This window comes from Stomoxys calcitrans, chromosome 4, assembly GCF_963082655.1.
Source record: "Stomoxys calcitrans chromosome 4, idStoCalc2.1, whole genome shotgun sequence".
Lineage (NCBI taxonomy): Eukaryota > Metazoa > Arthropoda > Insecta > Diptera > Muscidae > Stomoxys > Stomoxys calcitrans.
Genome location: NC_081555.1, coordinates 120,314,944 through 120,322,275, shown reverse-complemented (window position 1 = coordinate 120,322,275; position 7,332 = coordinate 120,314,944). Strand labels below are relative to the sequence as shown.

Genomic DNA, 7,332 nt, shown 5'->3' with positions numbered 1-7,332 from the left:
AGTAAGAAGCTTTAAGGGGGTGGTGTGAATCCCCAGAAACGTGGTCCCGTAAGTGGGTATGAATTTCATGATCTACTCCCAAATACCATTCATTTGAGTCTCATATTGCCTTGATCCGTAAATATGTATGTCCGATTTATGGGTGTTTTCGAGGTGAGTTGGTCCCCAGACTCTTGGCCCTGAAAAAAATATCCGCATCGTGCTATTCTCTCAAATATCAATACCATTTATTTTAACCCCATATTGCTATTGGTTAAAGGGAAGTTTATGGGATGAGGCGTACCCCAATCACTTGGCTCCAAAATTGGTTATCATATTTGTTGTCTAATCTGAAATACCTTTCATTTGGTGGGTAAAATTGTACTTTTGAGGAAGGGGTGGTGCCCAAATACATTGTCCTACATTTGGATATCAGACTCGTATTCTACTCCCAAATACTTTTACTTGAGCCCCATATTACGATGGTCAATAAATAATTGCTGTTTGTGGGGTGTTTTTGGGAAGGGGTAGACCCCCAGAAATTTTGTCCCGAAAATGGGTATCAATTTCGTGTTCTACTCCCCAATACTTTTCATTGGAGCCGCACATTGACCTGATCGGTAAATATGTCAGATTTAGGTGTGTTTTGGGGAGTGGGGTTGTCACCCAAACACTTAGCGCTGAAAATAAATCATGATCGTGCTCTACTCTCAATATCGTTGGGTATCAAATTCGTTTTCTAATCTCAAATTATTATTGCAAAAGTCATCAAATATATCTGCTTTGTGGACAACTCCACTCTCTTTAAGACCCAAATTGCCATGATGAGCAAATACGTCCTATTTAGGGGTTGTTATGGGGGTGGGACGTCCCCTAGACAAATGGTCACGAATGTTGATATCAGGTTCGTGGTCTACTCCAAAATACCTTTCATTTGCGCCCCATATATGCATAATCGGCAAACATGTCCGGTTAAGGGGGTGTTCTGGGGGATGGGGCGGCCATTCAGTGACTTTCGCTCAGCTTTGTATTCTACTCTAAAGTACCTCTTATTGGAGCCCCATATTGCAATAGTCAGCAAATATTTCCTATTTGGGTGGTGTTTTCCCGAAAATTTATATCAGATTCGTGGGGTCCTTCCAAAGACCTTTCATTTGAGCCCATCATTGCTTTGCTCGTAAATTTGTGCTCTTTGGGGGGCGTTTTTGGGGAGGGGCGGCCCCCTTGGTTCCACATTTGGATATCAGATTCGTATTCTACACTAAAATACCTTCTCTTTGAGCCCCATATTGCGATGGTCAGTGAATAAGTCCTGTCTGGGGTTGCTTTTAGGGAATAATTTACTCCGATATCCATCGGTATATATATCAGCTATATCCAATTCTGGATCGATTTGAGCCGTATTGAACAGGAATGTGGAAGAGCATTACACAACTTGCTATACCAAATTTCAATGAAATCGGACAATAAATATGTCAGCTATTGGCCCAAGACCCTAAATTGAGAGATCGGTATATATGGCATTTATACCGAAATATAGACGGACCTTAACCGCACTCGGTGCGAATGTCGAGGGGTCTAACGTAAATTGGGAGATCAGTTTATATGGCAGCTATATCACTAAGATACTAAGGACATCATGGAGGCCACCGTAGCGCAGAGGTTAGCATGTCCGCCTATGACCCAGAACACCTGGGATCGAATCCTGGCGAGACCATCAGAAAAAAATTGTCAGCTGTGGTTTTCCCCTCCTAATGCTGGCAACATTCGTGAGGTACTATACCATGTAAAATGTCTCTCCAAAGAGGTGTCGCATTGCGGCACGCCGTTCGGACTCGGCTATAAGGTTTATATGGCAGCTATAGCAGATTATGAACAGATTTGAATTATACTTGACACAGTTGTTGCAAGTCATTCCTCAACGATATGAGCACAATGTCAGCCAAATCGGATAAGAATTGCACCGTCCAGAGGCTCATGAAGTCAAATCGGGAGATCGGTTTATATGAGAGTTATATCACGTTCTTAACCGATTTGGACCGTACTTGGCACAGTTGTTGGGAGTCATAACAGAATACTACGTGCAAAATTTCAGCCAAATCGGATGAAAATTGAGGTTTCCATGGGCTAAGAAATCAAATCAGGAGATTGGTTTATATGGGAGCTATATCAGGTTCTTCACCGATTTAGACCGTACTTGGCACAGCTATTGGAAGTCATAACGGAACACTATGTGCATAATTTCAGCCAAATTGGGTGAAAATTGAGGTTTCCAGGGGCTCAAGAAGTCAAATCGGGATACCGGTTTATGTGGGAGCTATATCAGGTTCATGAACGATTTAGACCGTACTTGGCGCAGTTGTTGGAAGTCATAACAGAACACTATGTGCAAAATTTCAGCCAAATCGGATGAAAATTGAGGCTTCCAGGAGCTTAAGAAGTTAAATCAGGAGATCGGTTTGTGTGGGAGCTATATCAGGTTCTTGACCGATTTGGACCGTACTTAGCACAGTTGTTGGAAGACATAACAGAATACTATGCGCAAAATTTCAGCCAAATCGGATGAAAATTGAGGCTTCCAGGGGCTCAAGAAGTCAAATTGGCAGATCGGTTTATATGGGAGCCATATCAGGTTCTTGACCGATTTGGACCGTACTTGGCACAGTTGTTGGGAGTCATAACAGAATACTACGAGCAAATTTTCAGCCAAATCGGATGAAAATTGAGGTTTACAGGGGCTCAAGAAGTCAAATTGGGAGATCGGTTTATATCAGGTTCTTGACCGATTTGGACCGTACTTGGCATAGTTGTTGGAAGTCATAACAGAACACTATATGCAAAATTTCAGCCACATCGGATCGGTTTATATAGGAGCTATATCCAAATCTGAACCGATATGGCCCATTTGCAATCCTCAACGACCTTCATCAAAATTAAGTATCTGTTCAAAATTTCAAGCGGCTATTTCTACGCGTTCGACAGCTACCGTAATTTTGACAGACGGACATGGCTAGTTCGAATCAGATTTTCAAGAATATATATACTTTGTGGGGTCCTAGATCAACATTCCCAAAATCGGATTAAAATTAAGGCTTCCAGGGGCTCAAGAAGTCAAATCAGGAGATCGGTTATGTGGGAGCTATATCAGGTTCTTGACCGATTTGGACCGTACTTGGCACAGTTTTTGGAAGTCGTAACAGAACACTATGTGTAAAATTTCAGCCACATCGGATTGGTTTATATAGGAGCTATATACAAATCTGAACCGACATGGCCCATTTGCAATGCCCAACGACCTATGTCAATATTAAGTATCTGTGCAAAATTTCAAGCGGCTAGTTCTATGCGTTCGACAGCTATCGTGATTTTGACAGACGGACGGACGGACATGACTTGTTCGAATCATATTTTCGAGACGATCATGAATGTATATACTTTGTGGGATCCTTGATCAACATTTCGAGGTGTTACAAACGGAATAACTAGATTAGTATACATCCTTCCAATGGTGGTGGGTATAAAAAGGAGGGTATGCGTTTCAGAAAAAAAAACATTTTTTGTGTATTGGGCTAGATAGGCCCAAGGTAAAGAAATTCCTAGTAAATTTCATTAATAAAATGTAGTATTATATTAATATTTAAGTTTTTTTCATTCAACTTACCTTATTTAAATTTGTTGATGACTCTCGGCGCTGATGATTTGAAGAACATTTTGAGTGTGGTTATGATGAAATTGTGTTGAAAGTTTGTTGGTTTTTCTTCTTCTTAGTTTCTTAGTTTTCACTTTGTCTGTGTCACTATAAGTTTTCTACTTTTCGTCTTTTTTCGTTCTCGCACTTTTGTCTATTTTTGTTTATTTCCGTTTTTCCATGGCTTAATTTTATTAATGGTTATTACACTTTGAAATATGCGCATTAGTATGAAATTTATTATTTGCTCGGTATCAAAAAACAAAACAAAAAACAACGCGAATAAATATTTTGTTGGTGATGAGTTCGCTGTGGTAAGTAGCACACACTTCAAAACACTTGAATATGATCGGAATGTTTTGCTTTTTTGGCTATAAAGAGTTTTGATTGTATCTGTAGTGGTAGGTGATGTGGGTATACTATGTGTTTGTATGTATATATATATGTATGTGTGTGTGTGAGAGTTTTATGAATTGTTTATTCAATGTCTATTCATGTTGTTCACTTTGGTAAATGTGTTTTGATAACTGTTTTTGCTGAAGTTTAGTTGTATTAATTAACTGTGTTCGTTGTTGCGACGAATAAATACGCTTGAAAATTACTGTTGGCGATTTTTCATTGTTTTTTTACAACTCTCTGTATGGCTCTTTTGTTCTGCTTTCAAGAAGAAGAAAAAACAACTCAAGAGTGGCAATGTTGTTGGTTTTTTTTTTTTTTGTTTAAAAAAAAATCTTCTTTCTATCTTTCTTAAAAAAGGGCAGTATTGAATTTTTGTATTGTTGTTGTTGTTGTTGTTGTTGTATAAAGTGTATTTCTGATACTAAGAATTGAGAATTGTGGTAATATTGCTTGTTTTCTTCTTTCTTAGGGTTTTGATTTTTCAATATTTTCTTTGAATAAATATTTAAATGCAATTCTTTTATTTATATTTTTGTTGTTGTATTGGTTGTTGTTGTTGTTGTTGTTAAATTAATATAAATTGTAATTAGATTATGATATGTTTAAATTAATTGCATTTATTTGACGTTGTTGTTGTTGTTGAGTGGTTAGCAGCAATTTTTCAAGTTGCTGTTGCCGTTACTGAATATTTTGACTACAATATGGAATTGAATGTATGGCTTAAATTTCTTTTGTTTAGTTTGTCTATATATTACTATTAAAGTAATTGATGTTGTTGTTGTAATGGTTGTTGTTTTATTGTAATGCTGCGTTGATGATGCGTTTTACATTTAAAAATATTTGGACTCTAATTCAGTCTATTGTTGTAGTTGTTGTTATTCGTTTTTATTTCCATAATATATTTTTTTTTTTTGGTTATTTTCTATTTTATTTCTTCTTCTCTTTCGTTTTTGTTCTTTGTTTGTCTTCGTTTTATTCTCTGTCTTGCATTTGAACCATTCAAATGTTCTTTAGTTGGCTTTTGGTTTATTGTTTTTAGTTTTCTCTATTCCTTGCCTTTTATTGTTGTGGTTTCAAATCCCTCTTCTGGTGTGCATGAAGTCTTTGGTTTTTTTTTTTTATTGACGCTTCCAATTCCCTTCTCATGTTTTTGGTTTTTTGTTTTATTTATTTTGAAAAACTTTTTCTGGGTTATGTTTTTTATTTATATTCTCTTTTCATTCAATTCCAGTTTTAGTTCATGCTCCAAAAACCTGCCAGCATAGAGTTGGACAAAAAAAAAAGGGGGAAGAGAAGAAAAAAAAAGAAAACAACAATTCACAATAAGTAATTTGTTACATTTATTTAGAATGCATTCAAATAAAAAGAACTGAGAAATAAGAAGGAACACACAAATATTTTTTGTGGTTTCCTTTAACACTGTGCCATTGAAATGACATTAGGAGTTGCTGTGGCTAATGCACTTCAAGTTTGTGGATTTCTTTTTTTGTTTTTTGTTCTTAATATCATGAAAAACTGAAGTATACTTCAAATGTCGAGTACAATTGTTTCCGAGGGGGTTTCCAAGGACTTGGCAAATATATATATTTCTACTATTTACTTAGATTGAAATTTACTATTTAATCAAATGAAAATACAACTATTGAAACAACAGCATTGGACTGCGGCCTTATGATTTATTATTACTAACCCAACCCAGGCATGCTTCGTTCTGGCTCTTTAACAATACACAAAACAAAAATTTTCTTATATTAGTAAACTAAACTTCTAGGATTCATGGTTGCATCTTGGCTATAAAGTTTTGTGTACAATATTGTAAAAAACTAACACTCAGAGAAATTTTTTAGTAAAATTTTTTATGGCTAATCGTAAACCACTCCAGGAATTCGCACTCTACTGATACCTGATCTAAAATGTTTACGTCCTCACTTCTAAATGACTTAAAATAAATAAAATATGAAATAAAAATGTTGGGTGCTGAAATACTTGGCTTTGTATAGTCAATGTCATTTCGTACTCTACTCCTAAAATCCTTTTATATGATATCAAAATTGACGACCTTTGAGATACTTGGCCCAAAAAAGATGGCATCCCAATAAGGTTTACGACATGGAGATCTTTTGTTCAGAGTATAAAATTTACAGATGTGATCGGGGCAACAATACTAAGAAAACTGGCAGCGGTGTGCTCATTGCAGTATCCGCCAAATTACCTTCCGAGCAGATAACAATTCCATGAATGTATGGTATTGAAATTATGGTTGTTAGAATCCTTTTAAATAATGTATCATTATTTGTCTCTTGTTCTTACATTCCACCTTCATCCGACATTGAGATTTACTCGAAACACATTGAAGCAATTATATCTGCTTTTCAAAAATCCTCTACCGTCTATTTCTTAGTTACCCTTGTCATATTCTTATAGTTTAATACCAGTTGTTATTAGTGGTCGGCCGATACGGGATAATTACGAGCACCACACGGGCTGGAACTTTGAGCTCCGACTTGTGTGGGGTCCATCGTTATCACGGGAAGTTTAGCTGAAAGCGCGCTTAGCCGGGTTGCGGATGGTGGAAAGTTCCGTTTCTATGCGGAGTAGTTGCGAATGTGACCGCGGGCAGTCAGCGATTCTCGAGAGGAGAGTCTCAGTGAGGAGTCATCTGGCACTGGCTCTTAATAAAGTACTGAGTGCCAATGATACTCGAGATGACAAGGTGAGTTTTTGGCGCCTTCAAATAACCAATGGCCAACATCAGCGTCTGTTCCCAGTTTAGGGGCGGCTGGAAGGCGAGCGTCGGATCTTGATATTATGAGAAACAAAGGAATAGTAAAAATGGGACCCCCCAATTTTTACGACCCACGCAAACGAAAAAACGGATCTGCATCTGGAATGTCCCCACTCTTTATAGAGAAGGTGCATATAACCGTCCTACAGGAAGTGCGATGTACTGGGAATGACTTCACTACAACACCAAATGGTGACGAAACATACTACAGCTGCCATAACACGAGGCATAAATTTGGCTGTGGATTTGTGGTTAGTCGGAGACTGAAACACCTTGTATCCAGTTTTACTCCGGTGGATGAGAGGCTAGACACAATCCGCATAAAAGCCAAATTCTTCAACCTTATTCAGCCTTATTTGTGTCCATGCCCAGACGGAAGATAAAGACGAGCAGACAAAGGATATTTTCTACGAGCGCATAAAGAGAGAATATGACCGCTGCCCCGCTCATGATATTAAAATCGTTCTGGGAGATTTTAATG

General features: G+C 37.5%; 1 long non-coding RNA gene across 1 annotated transcript in view; it reads right to left on the bottom strand.

Annotated features, from left to right (window-relative positions):
* Positions 1–4,458: 4,458 nt before the first annotated feature.
* Positions 4,459–7,332, bottom strand: part of LOC131996836 (uncharacterized) — a 97,632-nt gene continuing 94,758 nt past the window's right edge. Inside the window, exon 4 of the long non-coding RNA XR_009398027.1 lies at positions 4,459–5,319. This is a non-coding gene — a long non-coding RNA (uncharacterized LOC131996836). The remainder of the gene's footprint in view (positions 5,320–7,332) is intronic.